This window comes from Erythranthe guttata, chromosome 11 (genome assembly GCF_056151865.1).
Source record: "Erythranthe guttata isolate IM_541 chromosome 11, IM_541, whole genome shotgun sequence".
Lineage (NCBI taxonomy): Eukaryota > Viridiplantae > Streptophyta > Magnoliopsida > Lamiales > Phrymaceae > Erythranthe > Erythranthe guttata.
Genome location: NC_142543.1, coordinates 6178964 through 6202902, shown reverse-complemented (window position 1 = coordinate 6202902; position 23939 = coordinate 6178964). Strand labels below are relative to the sequence as shown.

General features: G+C 31.1%; 1 long non-coding RNA gene across 1 annotated transcript; it reads left to right on the top strand.

Moving 5' to 3' along the window:
* Positions 1 to 22154: 22154 nt before the first annotated feature.
* Positions 22155 to 23839, top strand: LOC148766873 (uncharacterized). Its single transcript, XR_016034270.1, has 3 exons — positions 22155 to 22428; positions 22743 to 23170; positions 23302 to 23839. It is a non-coding gene; the product is annotated as an uncharacterized LOC148766873 (long non-coding RNA).
* Positions 23840 to 23939: the final 100 nt, after the last annotated feature.

Here is a 23939-nt window from a genome sequence, read left to right as displayed (position 1 = left end):
ACAAAAATAAAAATATCCAATTTAATAGAAAATTAGATTATAAGAAAACTTTGAGAGTATTCAAAAAATATATTGAAATAAGCGCAATCCGAGGATAAGTTACTTGAGAAATAGCTCAACTAACTCCAGTTATAGCAGAAACTCAAAATATACCAATAATTATATCAATGTTTGCATGTGTATGAACTTAACAAATAAGAAAAAGTACCACCGGCATCACAAAAGGCAGCAATGCACCAACAATTTTCGTAGAACGTGATTTCTTAATCAATTAATCCCCTTCAATAATTTCAATAATGGGTGGGGAGGGCTGTAGCCCCAAGATTAACTTTTTTTTTAGCTATTTTGTAGTTCATATATATATATATATATATATATATATATATATATATATATATATATATATATATATATATATATATATATATTAATATAATAATATAACATAATAAAATGGTTAAAACTAGTACTATTTTTAATAAAAAAATCTATAAATATGTACATATTTTTTATTCTTTTATTATTACCGTTAAAAAAATACTGTGGAATGGTGTTTTGAAATCCTTACAATATTAAATGCCATACATTATTGAAATGATTTGGATTAATTAATTAGTTTTTTTTTTTTCCGGATGTTTGAAATATAATAAGATTATAATATGTACTATTTGAATGAAAATTTAACAATACAAACTTCTTTTTGCAGTGTTTTGTGAACCTAAATTTTATTTGAGGGTGCTGCCCTGAAACCACAAAAATTAACACCCCCACACCACCCAACTATTGATCTTGGGTCTACCCCTGCTTCAATAGCGAAAAATAAGTGAATTCTAATAAAATATAAAACAGACGTAACATTAGATTATACAGTGACATTGAAGACAGACTCCCAAGTGACTGCAACGACATTAAATAACATAGAGAGAAAATTAGATCGAAGATATGATGGAAAATAACAGAGAAAATAGAGAAAAAATATAAAAAAATAAAAAGAAAATTAGCAATCATAGTTCTTGGTAAGTTCTCCAAATTTCTAAGTTAAGGATCATATAGTAAAAAATCAGCAAGCCAAAAATAAAAATAACACATGCATATATATTCTAAAAACAAATTTACTTCAAGCAACAACAACAAAATAATATCGATGTGGAGCGTTTTTTGGCCTCGAAACATAATAAAGAGTGGCAAATTCAAGAGAGCAGAAGAAAAATATATTAAACAACAAAATATATTATTTGGACTGATGAAATATTGAACATAAAAAAGGATTTATGGGTGACAAATAGACAAAGGAAAAAGCTCGAACAATTCTTAGAATTCGAATATAAGTAATGTCCACAAATTAATTTCTTATACAATTTCATATGTTTAGCCACATGAAATCAGTTTCATCAATCCAAATACAGAAACGTGTCACTAAATAGTACCCAAAAAATATAAAAAAAAAAAGCTTGTTAAAAAATAAACGGTAAGAGTCTAAGATATAAATAATCAGTTGTTGGCATCATTTGAAACACCGTATTGATACGAACCCCGTAGAACTTGTTACAAGACCCAATACCTGATGCAGAAGCAAGATGGAAACATCCAAAAACAAGGAATCAAAGAGAGTGGAACCGCGACCCGTTGCCTATAAAGAAGCAAGAACATTGGTATGTGAAGACGCCACAATCAATTGTAAAAGCTTGATTGATAAGTCGGGGTGAATGCACAGAATCCTCCGATAGGCTCGAAAAATTGTTTAAAGAACTAAAGAGAAAAATCTTAATTTCTTAATATAAATTTGTCCCCGAATCCGCACACATTTCAAGAGATGTATATATAAATCCTTGTTCATCAAACCACTGTAACCACTGTGATTGCTGACAATGAAATGACAAATTCATTGTTAGCCCTCCGAAGAAAATGTCATCACATCCGTCATTACTAGAACCGCCTTCATTCTCATGGCACCAATAATACAGAGTATTCTTTCTTTATGTTATGTCACCATATTCTTCAACTTGCATCGAAAGAGTTTGCAATCCGGTTAGTTCGGCACTAGCTTCGATGCAACATGGCTGGATCATATCATACTCCGATCCACCTCTTCAAAAGGATTCGCCCATTAATCCGAACCTTCTTTTTCTTCCCCCATCGAACTCGATCTCATAAATCTCATTTACCTCTTCCTCAACTATCGAATCAACAATTCTCAAATTTGCTGGAGTGTTCTCGTCCTCAAAAGATTTACGAGTATCAACATTTCCAAGTGATGGAAAAGAATCACTCTTTCTCTTCAATTCCTCGTAGTCCAACCATATATTCATGAATGACTTATTCAAACAATCTGAAGCAACTTGACCAAAACGAAAACACCAAAAATATTTAGTTTCATTGATTCTACAAGACTTAAAAATTGAGTTACCTCGTTCCTTCGTCTCGAATTGAAGCTCGATTTTGAATTGATCTCTTTTAGGTCTTTGTAACGATTCTCTCACTTGGCTCGCTGAAGATCTCCATTGTGATTCCCAACTCCGTGAACGGCTTTCTTCTAACTTATTTATATGGAATGAGCGAATTGAGGACTTAGATGATCTACGATGAACAACCAAATCTCGCTCGTAAGACTCGGAATGACCTCTTCTTGATGTATACAATCTCGAACATCATCCATACTCAAGCGATCACACCAAAACTTCCATCATCATTAACCTATTTATCGCGGTGAGGTATAACTGGTTGGTGAACATCAGTCTTACATGTGGCTTCCGAATAGGTCGATATTTACGTCGTTCATATAATTCGTCTTGAATTCCTTCCATTCGATTGTGGAGTACGTCAATTGGTTTAAATAAGGGTTGGAAGCGGTTCTCTATTACCGACATCGTACGCTACTCAATTCTTTCTCCTTTATAATCGGCCTTCTCGGACATAATCAAAGCAATTTTTTTTTTCATTTTTGTGACCCTAATAAATACCCTAACTTTGGCAGGGAAGAACTTGAAACAAGCCAAAAAATGAATTATTTTTTTTGACGAAAACTTTTGACAACAACACTCAACAAAACACGAGATAGAGTAGAATACACAATAATAAAAATAAAGATAGGCGAAACACGTTTTGGATGTTGCCTCTGATTACCAACTGATACGAACCCCGTAGAACTTGTTACGAAACCCAATACCTGATGTGGAAGCAAGATCGAAACATCCAAAAACAAGGAATCAAAGGGGTTGAACAGCGACCCGTTGCTTATAAAGAGACAAGAACCTTGTTATATGAAGACGCCACAATCAATTGTGAAAGATTGATTGATAAGTCGGGGTGAACGGACGGAATCATCCCATAGGATAGAAAAGTTCTTTAAATAACTAAAGCGAATAATCACAGTTTATTAATCAAAATCAGTCCCCGAATCAGCACATAGTTAAAAAAAAAATTAAATCCTAGTTCATGACCAGCGATTGTGATTGTTGACAAATTCATTGTTAGCTCTTTGAAGAAGATGTCATCACATCCGTCATTAGTAGAACCGCCTTCATCTTCATGGCACCAACAATGCATAATATTCTTACTTTGCATTATCTCACCATATTCTTCGGCTTGCATTGAAAGAGTTTGCAATCCGGTTAGCTCGGCACTAGCTTCGATGCATGGCTGGATCACACCACTCTCGACCTTTAAAAAAAGATTTCCACATTAATCCCTAACATTTTTTTTTATTCCCCAACGAACTCAATCTCACAACTCTCATTTACCTCTTCCCCAACTATCGAATCACTTATTCCCAAATTTGCTTGAGTGTTCTCGTCCTCAAAAGATTTGCGAGTATCATCCTTTCCAAGTGAGGGAAAAGAAACCATTCATGGAATGGCTTATTCAAGGAATCTGAAGCAATTTGACCAAAACTTAAACACCAAAAACATTTAGTTTCACCAATTCTATGAGACTAAAAGATTGAGTTACCTCGTTCCTTCGTCTCGAATTGAAGCTCGGTTTTGAATTGATCTCTTTTGGGTCTTTGTAACGATTCTCCCACTTGGCTCGCTGAAGATTTCCATTCTGATTCCCAACTCGGCAAACGGATTTCTTCAAACTTATTGACATGGAATGAGCGAATTGAGGAGTTAGATGATGTACAATGATCAACCAAATCTGGCTCGTAATACTCGGAATGACCTCTTCTTGATGTATACAATCTGGAACATCGTCCATACTCTCCTTCCTTGATGTGCAAGCGATCACACCAAAACTTCCATCATCATAAACCTCTTTATCACGGTGAGGTATAACAGGTTGGTGAACATCACGTCTTACGTGTGGCTTTCAAATAGGTCTATCTTTGCGTCCTTCGTATAACTAGTCTTCAATTCCTTCCATTTGATTGTGGAGTCCCTCAATTGCTTTAAATAAGGGTTGAAAGTGTTTCTCCATTACCGAAATCGTAAGTTGCTCAATTCTTTCTCCATTATAATCGGCCTTCTCGGACATGATCAAAGCAATTTTTTTTTCCATTTTGGTGACACCAATAAATAACCTAACTTTGGCAAGGAAGAATATGAAACAGACCAAAATTTGAATTTTTTTTACGAAGACTTCTGACAACACAACTCAAGAAAAAATGAGATAGACTACAAGACACAACAATAAAAATAAAGATAGGCCAAACCTGTTTTCGATTTTGCCTCTGATTACCAACCGATACGAACCCCATAGAACTTGTTACGAGACTCAATACCTTATGCGAAAGCAAGATCGAAACATCCAAAAACCCGCAACCCGTTTCATATAAAGAGACAAGAACTTTGGTATGTGAAGACGCCACAATCAATTGTGAAAGATTGATTGATACTTTAGCGTGAACGCACGAAATCGTCCGACTGGAACGAAAAGTTCTTTAAAGAACTAAAGAGAATAATCTCAATTTATTCATCAAAATCAATCCCCGAATCCGCACATATTTGAAAAAAATTATATATAAATCCTTGTTCATGACAAGCCATTGTGATTGTTGACAAATTCATTGTCAGCCCTCCGAAGAAGATGTCATCTCATCCGTCATTTGTAGAACCGCCTTCAAACTCATGGCACCAATAATGTAGAATATTCTTTCTTTGCGTTATGTCACCATATTTTTCGGCTTGCATTCAAAGAGTTTGCAATCCAGTTAGCTCGGCATTAGCTTCGATGCACGGCTGGATCATATCATTTTCCACCTCTTCAAAACGATTCGCCCATTAATCCGAAGCTTGTTTTTCTTCCCCATCGAACTCGATCTCATGACTCTCATTTACCTCTTCCTCAACTATAGAATCAAAAATTCCCAAATTTGCTTGAGTGTTCTCATCCTCAAAAGGTTTACGAGTATCATCCTTTCCAAGTGATGGAAAAGAATCACTCTTTCTCTTCAATTTCTCGTAGTCCGACCACAACATGAATGACTTATTCAAACAATCTGAAGCAACATGACCAAAATCCAAACACCAAAAACATTTAGTTTCATCAATTCTATGAGACTTAAAAATTGAAATACCTCGTTCCTTCGTCTCGAATTGAAGCTTGGTTTTAAATTGATCTATTTTGGGTCTTTGTAACGATTTTCCTACCTGGCTCACTGAAGATCTCCATTGTGATTCCCAACTCGGCGAACGACTTTCTTGTAACTTATTTACATGGATTGAGCGAATTGAGGACTTGGATAATCTACGATGATCAACCAAATCTCGCTCGTAATACTCGAAATGACCTATTCTTGATGTATACAAATCTGGAACATCGTCCATATTCTCCTTCCTTGATATGCAAGCTATCACACCAAAACTTCCATTTCATATACCTCTTTATCGCGGTGAGGTATAACAAGGTTGTGAACATCACGTCTTACGTGTGGCTTCCGAATAGGTCGATCTTTGCCTCATTCATATAATGGTCTTGAATTCCTACCGTTAGATTGTGGAGTCCCTCAATTGGTTTAAATAAGGGTTGGAAGTGTTTCTCCATTATCGACATCGTACGCTACTCAATTATTTCTCCTTTATAATCAGCCTTCTCGTACATAATCCAAGCAAAAAAAAATTTCATTTTTGTGACACTAATAAATACCCTAACTTTGGCAGGGACGAACTTGAAACAAGCAAAAGTTTGATTTTTATTTTATTTTTTACGAAGACTTTCTGACAACACAACTCAAGTAAAGAAGAGATGGACTAGAAGGTACAACAATAAAAATAAAGATAGGCGAAACCTGTTTTGGATGTTACCTCTGATTACCAACTTATACAACCCCGTAGAACTTGTTACGAGACTCTGTACCTTATGCGAAAGTAAGATCGAAACATCCAAAAATAAGGAATCAAATGGGTTCGAACCGCGACCCGTCGCTTATAAAGAGACAAGTACCTTGGTATGTGAAGACGCCACAATCAATTGTGAAAGATTGATTGATAAGTTGTGGTGAACAGATGGAATCACCCCATAGGATCAAAAAGTTCTTTAAAGAACTAAAGAGAATAATCTCAATTTATTCATTAAAATTCGTCCCCGAATCTGCACAAATTTGAAAAAAAATGTATATAAATCCTTGTTCATGACCAGTGACCAGCCATTGTGATTGCTGACAAATTCATTGTCAGCCCTCCGAAGAAGATGTCATCACATATGTCATTAGTAGAACCGCCTTCATCCTCATGGCATCAATAATGCAGAATATTCTTTCTTTGCGTTATGTCACCATATTTTTCGGCTTGCATTCTGGTTAGCTCGGCACTAGCTTCGATGCACGGCTGGATCATATCATTCTCCACCTCTTCAAAAGGATTCCCCCAATAATCCGAAGCTTGTTTTTCTTCCCCATCGAACTCGATCTCATGACTCTCATTTACCTCTTCCTCAACTATCGAATCAAAAATTCACAAATTTGCTTGAATGTTCTCGTCCTCAAAAGATTTACGAGTATCATCATTTCCAAGTGATGGAAAAGAATCACCTTTCCTCTTCAATTCCTTGTAGTCCGACCACAAATTCATGAATGGCTTATTCAAGGAATCTGAAGCGACATGACAAAAACTTAAACACCAAAAACATTTAGTTTCATCAATTCTATGAGACTTAAAAATTGAAATACCCCGTTCATTCGTCTCGAATTGAGGCTAGGTTTTGAATTGATCTCTTTTGGGTCTTTGTAACGATTCTCCCACTTGGCTCGCTGAAGATCTCCATTGTGATTCCCAACTCGGCGAACGGCTTTCTTGTAACTTATTTACATAGAATGAGCGAATTGAGGACTTAGATGATCTACGATGAACAACCAAATCTCGCTCGTAATACTCGGAATGACCTCTTCTTGATGTATACAATCTGGACCATCTTCCATACTCTCCTTCCTTGATGTGTGTGCAAGCGACCACACCAAAACTTCCATCATCATAAACCTCATTATCGTGGTGAGGTATAACAGGTTGGTGAACATCATGTCTTACGTGTGGCTTCCGAATAGTTCAATCTTTGCATCGTTCATATAATTGGTTTTTAATTCCTTCCATTCGGTCGTGGAGTCCCTCAAGTTCTTTAAATAAGGTTTGGGCCATTTCTCCATTGCCGACATCGTACGCTGCTCAATTCATTCTCCTTTATAATCAGCCTTTTTTTGTGACACTAACAAAACCCCTAAATTGGGTAGGGAAGAACTTGAAATAAGCAAAAAATTGAATTTTGTTTCTTTTACGGAGACTCTAGACAACAGAACTCAAGAAAAGATGAGATAGACTAGAAAACAGAACAATAAAAATAAAGATAGGAGAAATATTTTGGATGTTGGCTCTGATTACCAACTGATACGAACCTCGTAGAACTTGTTACGAGACCAAATACATTATGCGGAAGCAAGATCGAAACATCCAAAAAACAAGGAATTAAAGGGGGTGGAACCGCGACCCGTTACTTTTAAAAAGACAAGAACCTTGTTATGTGAAGACACCACAATCAATTGTGAAAGATTGATTGATAAGTTGGCGTGAACGCACAGAATCCTCCGATATGATCGAAAAGTTCTTTAAAGAACTAAAGAGAATAATATCAATTTATTAACCAAAATTCGTCCTCGAATCCGGACAAATTTCAAAAGGAGTATATATAAATCCTTGTTCATGACCGGCCATTGTGATTGCTTGTTTGCCCTTCGAAGAAGATGTCATTACATTCGTCATTAGTAGATCCGCCTTCACCCTCATGGCACCAATAATGCAAAATATTATTTCTTTGCATTACGTTACCATATTCTTCGGCTTGCATTGAAAGAATTTGCAATCTGGTTAACTCGAAACTACCTTCTATACATGGCTGGATCATATCATGATATTCACTACAATAAGAAAAAACCAAGATGGACAAAACTCATGTCTTCTAATATGACACCTGTCAAATTCAATAAGGAGAGGAAAATCTGAACTGAGATATACAAAGGGTTGATTCTACCGATTGCTGGTCCAAGTGCAAGGTTCTTGAGTTGCAGAGAAAAATACTTAACAGAAGTTACGTCGGTGTGAAGATTTAGATTTGAAGATATGCGTTGATTTTTTCAACCTTATTTTTGAATTGTCGAATTTTTAAAGTTTTATGCTATTCATTTGCCTTGTGATGCGGCTAACTTAAATGGCTGAAATTTAATTAACCTAATTAATTTAAATACCACTGAATTACAAGAGAGATCAGTAAATCCCATAAAATCGCTAATTTTGATATTTTCCCTATTTTTTTGCAAACCACAAATCGAAAAAAAATAATTTAATAAATAAAATATACTCGGGAAATTAATAATAGGATTCAGTAAAATTGCTAATATTTTGATATTTTCCCTATTTTGAGTAACAAAAATTCGAAAAATTTAATTTATCAAATAAAATATACCCAGGAAATTGATAATAAGGGACAATAATTAATTATAGAGATTCGGGTCAAAAGAATAGGAACCAATAATTAAATACTGTTAAAATAAATTATATTAAATGAAATTAATTATTAAATGACAAATATAGCTTCAAATGAGTGAAAAAAAATCCTAGGATTTACGAGGACTAACCTTACTTTTATTAATAAGATTTTGAGAAACCAAAAATTCAAAATAATTAATTGAATACGTAAAATATACCCAGAAAATTAATAATAGGAGTCAATAAAATTGCTAAGTTTTGATATTTTCCCTAATTTTGAGCAAACAAAAATTCAAAACATTTAATTTAATAAATAAAATATACCGATGAAATTAATAATAGGAGACAATAATTAATTGTAGAGATTCACGGCAAACTAATAGGAGCCAATAATTAAATATTGTTAAGCTAAATTATATTAAATATGATTAATTAAATAAATGACAAATATACCTATCAAATGAGCGGGAAAACCCCTAAGATTTACCATGAGCAACCTTACTTTTATTAATAAGATTTTGAGCAAATAAAAGTTCGAAACATTTAATTTAGTAAATCAAATATACCCATAACATGATAAATGTCGTTTCATTTTTATAGTTTTGGACTTTAAACGTAATTTTGATTATTTTCAAGGCTGAATTTAGCTAGCTATACCCAAAACATGATTTTTGTAGTTCTTTGAGTTAGTTTTTTAATACAACTTGGATTAACAAGATTAAATATCGGGTGATAAAGGTATGCATGTCAATTAATTAACATTGTCGTCTTTAATAGTTGTGCCGTCGAAACAACTTCTATCTTGCCAAAAAATGATTTTGGAGGTTACGGGTATTCAGTTAAGAGAATGGTTGTTTAGAGAGCATTGTGGCTTTGCTGGACTCCTCTTCCACATGGTTCGTATAAACTTAACACTGATGGTTCGATGAGGAATGGAGTATGCATTGGGGAAGGGATAATTCATGATAGTGAGGCTAACATAGTTCTTGCCTTTGCATCGGAATATGGTTTGGGCACCAATAATTTTTCTGAGTTCATGGCATTTCGCGCAGCCTCCGCCACTGTCGTAACTTTAACTTCGTGACTCTTATTGTCGAGAGTGATTCTACGATGGTGGTTAAAGCGGTGAACGACGGCCATAATGTTGATTGGGACCGGGAATATTTGTTTCGTCAATGTAAGAGTCAGCTTCTTTTTACATATCAAATTTTGCATGTTTTCCGGTAGGTAAATCGGGTCACGGATCGGTTGGCTGCATGGTCTCGTGTTTGCCAATCTTTTTAAGAATTCTATTGAGTGGCTAATCTTCCGCAACAAGTTCGTGAGACGTTTAAAGATGATCACATGGGATTATGGAACTATCGGCAATAAGTTTATGCATTCGTCTACCACAATAACAGATTAGGTTTATTTCATATTTTCGTTTTTAATGTTTTGTGGCAGCTTGTTTAGCAGCTCTCATAGAGTTAGAAACTTTGTTTCCATTGATTTGTATTCTCACTCTATAGGAGTACTTTTGTTCGTGTGTTGACCCACAAGGTTTTTAACAATATACCTTATAATTTCATTTTATTAATATATAGAAATCTTTTGGCCAAAAAATTAATGAACACTACCATAATGTTGATGTTTTGAGTTATCTAAAACGCAAAATGTAACTCATTCATGCATAACGTTGTCACCCGACATTTAATTTAGCTAATTAAAGTTTGACTAGAAAGATAATTTATAGGACCACAGTTTTCGTGTTTTGAATTTTACCAAAATCAGGCTAGAAAAAAGTCAAATCACTTTCGAAGTTAGAAACGGTATTATAAAATTGAAACGACATTTAACATGTCAGTAACCATAAATGACAATTTCTTTTGAGTAATTTTATAGGAAGATTTTTGAGTGATTAACTAACCCAATTTTGTGATTTGTTTTAATCAATTACTATTATTTTTCCCCGTGCGATGGACGGGGTAACATTATAAAAATGAAAGTAACAATACCAGTATCGTTCAGTAAATTACATAGAAAAAAATAGAAAAGTAAATAGAACATAATAAATCAAACTTCCAATCAATCTCGTTTTTATACCATACACATGTCTACACATGTCTAATAAATAAAGAGGAATGTCTAGTTTCTCTGACTAGGTAGAAACTATTTAAAAAATGGAACACAAATCTCTTCTAAAATGTATCACACGAACTGACATCTATTTCCCCATTTTTTTGTGCGGAACTAAAGAAATTTAAAAATTAAAACATAAAAAAGTACTGTAAAATTGAGTACTCATGAAAACACAAAAAACTAACATGCTAAGGAAAAAAAAAGGCAATAAACTATCAAAGTACGGGCATCGAACGCGCACAAAATTTTGGTGTTACTTAAGTTCATACCTAAACAAACTTGCAATGAAACCAAGTAGTTAACAAACACACTTGAGAAAAAAAATATCAATAACAAAAAATATATCAATAAAAAAACATTATGCAATCATTAATTAAGGAAAACAACAAAGGTTGAAAAATAATATTAGTCAAAACTTTACTGAGTAAGCAAAAACAACGAAAGTGAAAAAAATTTAAGCAACACTTATGAAGAACGTTACAAAAACGAAAAACAAATAATATAATCGAATTGTTAACAAAACAGAAAATAAATAATTGCTTAAGCTGAAGATTACTATATGACGAAAGAGAGGCAAAATAAATATTGTCTGTAAATAGATAGTGTTTTTGGTGACATGTATATATAGGGCAATTTGTGGAGTTTGAGATTGAGAAATCGTTGACAAAAAGGCGAAAAGTGGTGCAGTTAAGAAGAGGAGTTTCTAGCAGATCGTGCTTAGGTGGCTGATCAAAAAAAAAAAAAGAAAGGAAGAAGAAAAAGAAAAAGAGAAAAAAAACTAATATAGTGAACTGTGTGCAATAAATCAGGAGAAAGAAAAGGTTAAAACTTAAAAGTAAGTGATTTTTTGAAACCCTATAAAAAAAGGAAAATTAATCTGATTGATGTACAACGTTTCTTCTTGTTTTGCTTTTTCTTTTTTCCTTTCTTCTCCTGTGGCTTTCATAAAGATATATTTAGTAAAAATCCGGCAATTTTTTATATATAATAAATACGTGTTAGTTTTTTGTGTGCAAAATTTAGGAAATCAATTTTTGTTATTACATATTTACTCCTAGGTCAACTAATATCTCACAAAAATAGGACTAGGGTTTTGGGCAAAACCTTTCTTTTATATATAAAGATTACAGACAATTATGGTTTCCCTAACACTATTTTATTAACTTATTAGGATGTGAAAATAAGTATTTTAACTAATTTCAGTATTTCAACGAAATATTGTAATAATGATGTGAAGTTTTGAAAAATATAGCGAACTTATTAAACTTTAACAAAATATGGTAATGGACGTTGCTGGCGCCAGATTTCCGTGAGTGAAGAAATCCGCCTTACGTGGAAATTAAAGTTGGCAAAGATTTGTTTCCCATGTTTATTTTGGAATTTATTAGAGTCCTATTTTTATAATAATTCTATTAGGACTTAGATTTATTTCCATGTATTTTATTCTTGTTAGGTATCTCTTGTATTTATCTATAATAGAAGTAGAAATCGACTATGATTCTATTGCCTATGTTAATCGATTTCTTGAGGTTCAAGTTAAGTTTTAGAGGTTATTTTTCTGGCTATATAAGCCGCCTAGACTCTAAAGAACGTGTGCATTATTTGGAAGAAAAATCACTTAATAGCATCGAAGGTTTGCTAAGGCGTTATGCGGAGCAAGACTGTGCCATCGTTACACTGCACCATCGCTGTGTGTGCCAACATATACAGATCTGCTGTATAGATCTCAAGGGAGATCAACCACGTTTCTGAAGGGAGTCAGGCTTGAAGGAAGTTCAAGGCACGCGAAGTGGAGCTACTGTAGAGAGAGACACGGAGTTCGAGTTGTGTACAAGAACGGCATAAAAATTAAAGAGGGAGTCTTTATCATTTTTAAGTCCCATAATGTACACTGTAAATCTGAACTAGTGAGATCGTGTCTGCAGGTCCACGTGGATGTATGGCACATTTGTGTCTCAACCACATTAAATTCTTGTGTTTATTTACTCGATTTCAGTAGTTTATAACTGTGTTAACAAAAGAATTGTAGTTGTAACTGAATATTGTTCCCACAACAGTTGTTACAACTTAGGTTAACAGATTTTCATAGGCATATAAATCTATAGACTTCTTAAAATTGACAGTGAATTGTTGAACATATTTTAATAAACTGGAATGCTAATTGTAGTGGGACTTTTACTGAAATTGACTTATTTGTAGCGGTAGTCTCATTTGTAAATTTTCTAACTTTCTAAAAAATCGAAACTCTCTCAACTACAAAAAGTCGAAAACTAAGAATTTGAAGGTCGATCGACAAATTCGAAACCAAACACAACATTTTTTTTTATGGCCGATCCATATTACTTATACAAGGTAAAAAAAAAAAAACAAAAATGAAGGGAGATGGTGCTGTGCAGCACGTAGGGTACAAAAAAAGAAAAAAACTTGAAGTACTCGTCTTCTAGGGAACAGGAATATAGGTTTTAGTTTCTTTTTTTGTTCTTTCTTTCTATCTTTCTTTTTTTTTGGGTTTAATCTATTCCTTTAGTATTATTTGGTAGGATGATGATGGTGATTTTGACGAAAAATTTGACAATGAATATATAAACAAGTACATTAATCCGAATATGTGTTATCTTGTTCCTCAAATAATTACAAAATTCGATATTTAAAAAAGATATTAAAAAATAAATGAATTAAAACATGAAGTTCCCGTTATGCAGAACACGGGAACTTAAATAATCTTCAAGTTCATGTGTTCTGCGGAAAGGGAACTTCATGTTTTTTGAGTCCTCCGTTCTGCATAGCATGGGAACATGAAGATTATTCAAGTTCCCGTATTCTTCAGCACGGGGGATTCATTTTTTTTTTTCCGAAAATAAAAATTAAAAAGTTTTTTGAGCTTCTCGTTCCACAGAGCACGAAAACTTGAAGCAAGTTCAAGTTTCCGTGCTCTGCAGAACGGGAAGTTCAAAAAACTTGAATTCTCCGTTCTACAGAGCACGGATATTGAAAAATTACCGGAATCGAGACTCGTTTGCTACGGATTCAAAGTCGAAAAAAATTCCGAAATTCGAATGTCTTGAGAGAGTTTGAGAGTAGGGGAGAGAATTTAAAAAAAAATGAAATTTTTTTCGCTGTATTCAGTAAAAGCGAGAGCCTCGCTGTAAATAGCAACACCCTTAATAAAAGACAATGCTAAATGACTAGCTTCTGATCGACTACAATATAATTTATTTATTTATCTATTTATTTATTTTTTAATTTTATATTTTATCATGATTATAATATCAATTTCGAAATTAAGAATATAACTGAACCAAATCCCATTTTTTAGCAAAATTTGGAATTGAATTAAACTTCTCGTCTCACTTTCTTCACTCTCGGCGAGCACACATACATTGGCCCAGTAATTAGTTAGTGGGGCCTATCTAGTCATTTTAATTAGACAAATAATTCTTTAAAAAAAATCCAAATATTTTCCATAAGTGTGTAAAAGACTAAAATGTCCCTCACATTTTAATATGCTCCAATTTCATCATTGAATTCAATTTAATTCCAAATTTCACAAATTATTCAATTTTGATCCAAAACTCAATTTTATGTATAATTTCGTCCGTCGCCGACATAGACATGGCCACAGGCCGGGTTTTACCCGGACCCGCCTTGACGACCGCCCCGGCCCGGCCCGGCCCGAGGACCCGGGCATTAAACAACATTTTTCTCCAAAAATTGGACATGAAGGGGTTCAGACTCGGGCAAGAGTAGAAAGAATGGACAATTCTTACCACTAGGCTAACCAACATATTTGATTAAACATAGACAATAAATATATATAATATAAAACTCCGGTGTAAAATGATTTAAATGACATATAAATTAGTTAAATAAATTATTAATTATTATTTAATAATTTTAATTAAATTATCAACAAATGCAATATAAAAAACTTTTAAAAAAATATAGAGAATCAAATATCATATGATTTAATCATTTTTTTTTACATTTACATTTTATTCAAATATTAGAATCGAATCGTAAGATTTAAATGGATTAAGCTCAAGTCATATCAATTTTTTTATTATATTATATTTGTTAATAGTTTAATTAAATTATTTAATAATAATGAATATGATATTTAATCATCTATTTAACATTATTTATTATAATTATTTTACACTTTTTATTTATGTTATATATATTCCTTATTATAATAATCCTAACTATAAATATATAAATATAAATAACACTATAAAATGATTATAACAATTATATAACTAATGTTTAATAACTTATTAATTGACATGTTCACTATTATTAATATTAAAAATCTCTACTAATGAAAAATGCATATATATATATATATATATATATATATATATATATATATATATATATATATATATATATATATATATATATATATATATATATATATGGGATTATTTTGTAGACCCCCTCATTTTCAAATTATATAGAATTAACTACCAAGTGGATTACACTCTAGGGGAAACCCCCATCATTTCGAAAATATTTTGACATACGCCCATGGGCTACCCTGAAGTTCCTATAATACCCTTCTAAAATCAGTTTTAAACCCTAGCCACTCACGGTCTCTCTCTCTCTTATTCTCTCCCAAATTCAAAATCCCGCCTCCACAAACCTCCCACCGGCGAAATTGCTTCCCGGAGCCATAACTCTCTCTCCGGTGGTCGGAATTTGATGGTTTAACTACCGTTGGATTCTCTCGTCGAGCTATTTCTTTTGGTGGTGATTTCATTCAGTTTCGAGCGCTGATCTGTTTCTGCAATTTTTTTTCATTCGAGGACGGTGGTCTTGCCGGAGCTTTATTTTGTGTTCCACCCGTCGAAATTTGACGGGTCACCCACCGTTGCATTCCTCTCGTCGGGATCTATATTTTGATGGTAATTTCGTTTATTTTATGTTTTCAGATTTACTTTTATATTTTTTTGCATTTGTGGGCGCGCGGAACCGTTGGTGGTTATTAGCGGCGTCTAGGGTTTTGGTAGGAGGCGAGGGGGGTGAGGAGTCACTGTCTGTTTGATTTAAAATCTGTAGCATTTCCCAGCAATAACCTCTCTCTCTCTCTCTACATATCTCTCGATCTCTTAGTGTTTGTTGATTTTTGAGTGTTTTGATGTTTTTCTTCAAATTTTGTTGATTTGCACTAAAGTAATTTCTTTTTGTTTTGATTTTGCAATTGCAGCTTAATGAAGGCCATTGATCCTTTCCTTGAAGGTGTCAATTTTTTTTTTGAGGTTACATCTGATCTGCTCAACAGACTCTATACATTACTATAGTAACATGTAGTTACATATGCGTATATTTTTTTATTTTCGATTTGTATTTTATGGGTTCTGATGTGATTTATAAAAAAAATATTTAAATTTGTAAAATTTTTATTGGGGTTTTATGAATTTATTTTGTATAAGTCAGTATTTGTGTGTGTATACAATTGATCAACTAAAAATATGGGGAAAAAAACGAACATAACTATGTATATATATATATATATATATATATATATATATATATATATATATATATATATATATATATATATATATATATATATATATATATATATATATATATATATATATATATATATATATATATATATATATATATATATATATATATAACAAACATATTTATATATATAAAAAAAAAGGAAAATAATAATAAATAAATCATCGAAAATGATAAATGCAGGACCATAAGTGCTGAATGCAGTTTGGCCGAAAATTGCACGTAAGGGTAGTATAGTACTTTCGCTTCTTCAGGGGGTATGTCAAAGGATGATTTGGACTTGGATTTATCCCTAGTTTATTTGGTGGCCAGGGGTATGTAAAACAACCCATATATATATATATATATATATATATATATATATATATATATATATATATATATATATATATATATATATATTGATATATATATATATATCATCTATATAATCTATAAAAGTTGAATTCCACACCTAATTGATTGACATTTGTCAATTTCAATTGGTGACATGTATTCAATTTCATCCCATGTGGCAAATTGATCGATGAAAATAAATTATCAAAAAACATGTCACCTTTTTCAAAGTTAAAAAGATATTTAATTATTTTATTATATATTTATATCATACCATTTATAAAATATTTTAAATATATCAACTAGTTTTATTTTTTTATTTAATTTTAATAGTAATTAATTTAATTTAAATTTATTTAAATTCAATTTAAAATCTTCACTTATTATAATTGTATATGATTGATGGTGTTACGGAAATTATATTTTAATTCATAAACTTGGATTTATATATAAAAAAATATTGCAAAATAAATCATTTGATATTATACATTTTACACGAACATGACCAACGAATATGTTTATCTTTTTTACTAATTTAATATCATATTCGTAATTACTAAAATTTCCCTCATGTTTATTTCCGGCTTACATCGACCCCCTTATGGAATGATTTTTAACGGAATTTTTTTATTACGTGGAATATTCCCCGAAAAATGCAGATTCTACCATGCACACGACATTTGTTATGGTACTTTTTAAAGACAAAAATTACCCTGAGGGGGACTTTACACAAAATATGTATTCTTCTTAAATAACATCTTCACAACTTTTTAGTATTACTATATTACCTCCTCTAAGGGTAATTTTTGTATTTAAAAAGTAAGATAAAAGAAATGTCACGTCTGCAAGGGTAGAATCCACAATTTTTGGGATATTACATGAAATAAAAAAGTCCGTAAAAAATCACACCATAAGGGGTCGTGTAAAACATAAACAAACATATGGGGGTTTTTGGTAATTACCGATAAGTGGGGGTGCTTTTCGTAATTTAGCCTATGTACATGAGGATTTTCGTAATTTATCCTATGAACAACGATTATCGTTCTTTTCACGTATTAACGTTTGCTTATACCCTTATATTATTTTAAATAATTTTAATGTCAGTTTGATAATATAATTAAATTTAATTTCTAATATATTTAATATGTGTTTCTTGATGTTTCAGGTACCACACATAAATAATTTGATATAAAAGTTGCGAGATTGAATAGAATTATTTTTTATACAAAATAATAGATAATTGCAAAAACATTGATGCAAAATTAGAATTAGGATTGTCATTAGTATCTATATAATCTATAAAAGTTGAATTCCACACCTAATTGATTGACATTTGTCAATTTCAATTGGTGATATGTATTCATTTTCATCCCATGTGGCAAATTGCTTGGTGAAAATAAATTATCAAAAAACATGTCACCTTTTTCAAAATTAAAAAGATATTTAATTATTTTATTATATATTTATATCATACTATTTATAAAATGTTTTAAATATATCAACTTTCTTGAAAATTCTAAATAGTTTTATTTTTTAAATTAATTTTAATAGTAATTAATTTAATTTAAATTTATTTAAATTCAATTTAAAATCTTCACTTATTATAATTGTATATGATTGATGGTGTTACGGAAATTGTATTTTAATTCATAAACTTGGATTTATTTAAAAAACATAATATTGCAGAATAAATCATTTGATATTATACATTTTACATGAACATGACCACAAAATATGTTTATATTTTTTACTAATTTAATATTATCATATTCGTAATTACCAAAATTTCTCTCATGTTTGTTTCCGTCTTACATAAACCCCCTTACGATATAATTAAATATTAATTTCTAGTAGATTTAAAATATTTAGTATTAGAATTATAATTAAGATTATGATTATTAGTACTACAATTAATGATATGTATTAGTATTATGATTATGATTAGCATTAGAATTAGGATTATGGTTAGAATTAAAATTAGAATTAACATTAGTATTAGCATTAATATTATTAGTACTAAAAGTTTTAGGATTATAATTAATGTTAGAAATAGGTTTAGGATTAGAATTGTGATTAGGCTTAGAATTTATGATAGTGTTATGAATAGGATTAGGAATAGGATAGGGATTTGGATAATATTAGTATTACAATTATAATCAGCATAAGCATATCCAGATTAACATTAACATTAAAATTAGTATTAGCATTATAATATGTACATTAGTATTAACATCAACAATATTAACATATTAATATTAAAAATAGTATTAATATTAGTATTAGTATTAGTATTAGTATTAGTATTAATATTAGTGTTATATTAGTTTTAGTATTAGTATTAATATTAGTATTAATATTAATATTAATATTTGTCTAAAAATCAGTATCAGTATCAATATCAGTATCGATATCACTATCGGTATCGCCATTAGTATCGACATCAATATCGGTATCGGCATCGGTATCGGTATCAGTATCAATATCAATATCAGTATCAGTATCAGCATCAATATCAGTTAGTATTCGTATCCGTATCAGTATCAGTATTAGTATCAATATCAGTATCAACACTTGTATCAATATCAGTATCAGTATGAGTATCAGAATCTGTATCAGTATCAATATCAATATCGGTATCAGTATCGATATTAGTATCAATATCAGTATCAGTATTAGTATCAGTATCAATATCAATGTTAGTATCAGTATTAGTATGAGTATCAGTATGATTGTGAGTATCAGTATTAGTTTGAGAATCAATATTAGTATTAATATTACTATGAGTATCAGTATGAGTATCGGTATTAGCATCAGTATCAATATCAATATCATTATTAGTATTAGTATTAGTATTAATATTAGTATTAATATTGCTATGAGTATCAGTATTAATGTCAATATCAGTATTATTATTCATATTAGTGTTAATATAATATTACTATGAGTATCAGTATCAGTATAGTATTAGTATCCGTATTACTCTTAGTATTAGTATCAGTATTACTATTAGTATTAATTTTAGTATCAATATCACTATTAGTATCACTATAAGTATGAGTATTATTATTAGTATTAGTATCAGTATTAGTCTTATTCTCAGTATTAGTATTATTATTAGTATCAATATAACTATCATTATCAATGTAAGTATCAGTATTATTATCAGTAGTATCAATATAACTATCATTATCAATGTAAGTATCAGTATTATTATCAGTATTAGTATCAATATTGATAGTATTCTTCATATTAGTATTAGTATCAATATGAATAGTAGTATTAGTATTATTATTAGTATTATTTTTAGTATTAGTATTAGTATTGGCATGAGTATGAGTATAAGTATTATTATAAGTATGAGTATTAGTATTAATATTAATATTAGTATCGGTATAAGTTTTAATATTAGTATTAGTATCAGTATTAGTATATATTAGTATCAATATTAGTATTAATATCAGTATTCGTACTAATATTACTATTAGTATTAATATTAATATTAGTATTAGTATTAGTATTGTATTAGTATTAGTATTAGTATTAGTATTAGTATTAGTATTAGTATTAGTATTAGTATTAGTATTAGTATCAATATTAGTATCAATATTAGTATGAGTACCAGTATTAATTGAATTAGTATAACTATTGGTAACAATATTGGTATCAGTATTGGTATCAACATTGGTATCAGTACTGGTTGTGGCGTATACATCATATATGTTTTGCAATATTTATACGTTTTATTGTTGTTTGAGTAATGTGCATCACTAATTGAACGCCATTAGTGATAAACTTGCAGGTTATTTGAAAATCTATTATTGTTACCTTAGTTATTTTGCAGAAAATTCACATGGTGTAGTAGATTGCAATCTAAGAAATAGAGTTATCCATATGTTTTAAATGATTTCACTTAATCTCGATATCGTGTTTTGCCCGCTTCATGTTTTCTTATTTGTAATATTTTACTTAATTTCATATATTGCAACTCTAAATTAAGTATTATTATAAAGAGATAATCATTTACATAAGTTTATTTTTCTCATTTTGAAAATGACTTCCGTGCAACGCACGGGTGAAATACTAGTATCGGATGAATTCTAAATATCAAGTTTAATGTTTCAATTAAAGTTAAACGTTTAGTATTGAAGATGTTTACTAACCAATAATTTTTACTGAGAATTCGGGGGCCCTAGGCGAAGTTTAAAGAACAACTGAAAACAGGCCCCCCTATTTGATAAACCCATTTTTTTTATTAATGGGAGTTCGAAATTGAACGTATTAAAAAAAATATAAATAATATTTTCTAAAAATGATGAAATAAAAGATTATGGGGGTTTGGGGGCGGTGCCCTCGAAATATTTTTTGAAATGTATGAATATAAAGTAGCTAAAAATATAGAAAAAAAATTCAAAATTAACAATATAATTTGCCGGTTCACTTCCTCTCGTGACGTATAATCTTTATAGCAAATAGACTTCATAAATATTTATAAACTTAAATACACTAATGAATATTGATTCTTATCTATCTATATATATATAAAAAGACAATACCTTGCCTCATATTCTGACACGTGGCAATTAGGGTTTCAAAACCCTAGGGCAGTTTTTATAATTTTGTGATAGTCTTAGGACTATTTTAGAATAAATAAAACCCGTTCGTATCCTCTAACTGCAACGCAACTTCTCCGACATTTTTGTTTCCGTTACTTATTTTCATCAATTTTTCTACACTTCTGCTTATATCTTCTCAATTCAAATTTCACATCACATATGCATACCAACCGAAATTCTAAATTACGAACGCCTGAAAGAATCGCACACAGAAAACTTTAAAAAATTAATTATTCCCAGAAATTGAAGCTATAAAAGCCGTCATCCATAAATTCTTCAAAGTTTCACCCATTTTCTCTGTTTTCTGCCTATTTTGATTGTTTTTGCTTTCCACAAGGCTCATTAGTCACCAGGCTTCTTACGCTTCAGTTTTTCATGATGATCTTCCGCTGCAGAGTATTTGTTTGTCCCCAACATACGGTTGCATTTGTGTCTTTTTCAAGCCAAAACTTTGATAACAAAATTTGCATTAGTTCTTTCCACAAATTATTTTTAGTGGTTAAACAGTTTTGTTTCTCCAATCGCTTATGATTTTTTTTTTCTTTTTTTAATTTTGTTTGCACCGGTAGTAGTTTTATGTAATGTTATTAAAATTATCGGACATCAATGATGATGACGATGATGGAGCAGCGGTTTCTGAGAAATATTTTTTTCAAGTTCATGTGTTTTTATCTTCGTTTTGGGAAACACTTTCGATCACAATATGCCCGGGAACTCCGATCATCTATGCAATGACTTCACTGTATTGTTTGTCCTTCGCTATATATATGTTAATATGTCTTAATATAGTTTAATTTTGTGCAGAAGCCCCCTTTTTTTTAACTTAAGAAAAGTATGAATTTTATCCAACCCCGGTACATGGAAAGTCGAAATGAAGATTGTGTAGAGATTGGGTCTTTCTAATTTTTAGACTCCTAAAGGTATGTTTGTAATATTCGTTTTACAGTTTTTCATTGCCAACGTTTAAGAAAAAACCTCTGATTAAACATCTTCTTTCTCTCTCTTACGGTTTTTCTATCATTATCATCATCATCATCAAGCGTCGTAATATATGTGTGTTGTACTTTGTTCTTCCGTGTATTTATGTCAGTGATAATCCTCTTAAATTATCTATAGAAGTGGCTTTGATATATTCCCCTATTATGTCAATCCTCTATTAAATGTTTTCCTATTTATTTTATTTGTTTTAACTTTTGCTTCATCTTGATTATCTTCTGGAACTTTCTGTTAAGAGGTGCCAAAATACAAGCCTTCAAATTGCTACATATATTGTGCTCCAAACCTTAAAATCCAGGTTATTTTGTGTTTTTAATTATTGTTGGCTAAGACACTATTCCACTAACCACCTGATTTAATACTATGATCTATTGTATATGGCAAGATTGGACTATTAACATTTTTTTTCCAGCTTGGAAATGTAACTTCCTTTGGTGGAACAAATCGGATTTAATGTCCAGCCGTCACCTCCAATTATCTCCAGCATCAAACCCCCAACAGGGCCTCTCGAGAGAGAATGGAGTATGCAAAGATATGATACTTTTCAAGAGCGGTAAGATTTCATTTTTGTTTGAAATTTTCATATGGGCTAATCTTCGGAATGTTTCTCTCTTTTTGAATTCAGGAACTCAATGGAATAAAAAGAAGTTCAAGATAGATCTGATGGTGAGTATTTTGAATTTGTCTGTTTTTTTATTCGTCAAACGTCTCTTTTTTCAATTTTTAATTTGTACCAGTTAGAAGCCTTTCGTTGTTGGAATTTTATTTCTATCGAAGTATATTTAACCTCATTTCAGGCTTCACCTCACAAATAAGGTCTTCTCTAGAAATGGGAACCAAGATTCGCTCAAGGGCTGTCGGCCTTGGATCAGAAGCATGTTTCACGATTGTTGATGCAATATATTTACATGGTTCAATTTTTTAGAATCTTTAGATGTCGTTGTTTTGCTTTGTAGATATGCAATATTTTCATGTTTTTTATTTAGTGCAAGAGTTGAAAGATAAAGAAGATGAAAATTGAGGAGACCGAGCAAATGTGGCAGCTGAAGAAGCCAAAGAAATAAATTGACCAACAATTTAAATTTGGAAATAGATTGAGAAACTATAGTTAATATTAATAAAAGCAACTTGCAATAGCAGACTCAACACGCACGGTAGCAGAAAATTTCCCTCTAGGCAAACAAATTTTAGAAGTGTGTTTTCTCTGCTCAACAAAGTCGTGTTGCTTGAATTGCATGACTTCTGATTAGATTTTCGATCGTTCAAAACTCGCTGATGGTAGGCATTAGGCAGAACTATTCATGTTATTTAATAGTTATCATATACTTTTTGCTATCGTAATAGTGGTATCGGGTACTTTATTAAGAAGTGAATGGGTAATGACATTTATGGGACTTTTTTAAAGCGGTTTATTAAGAATTTTGTCATTTAATTG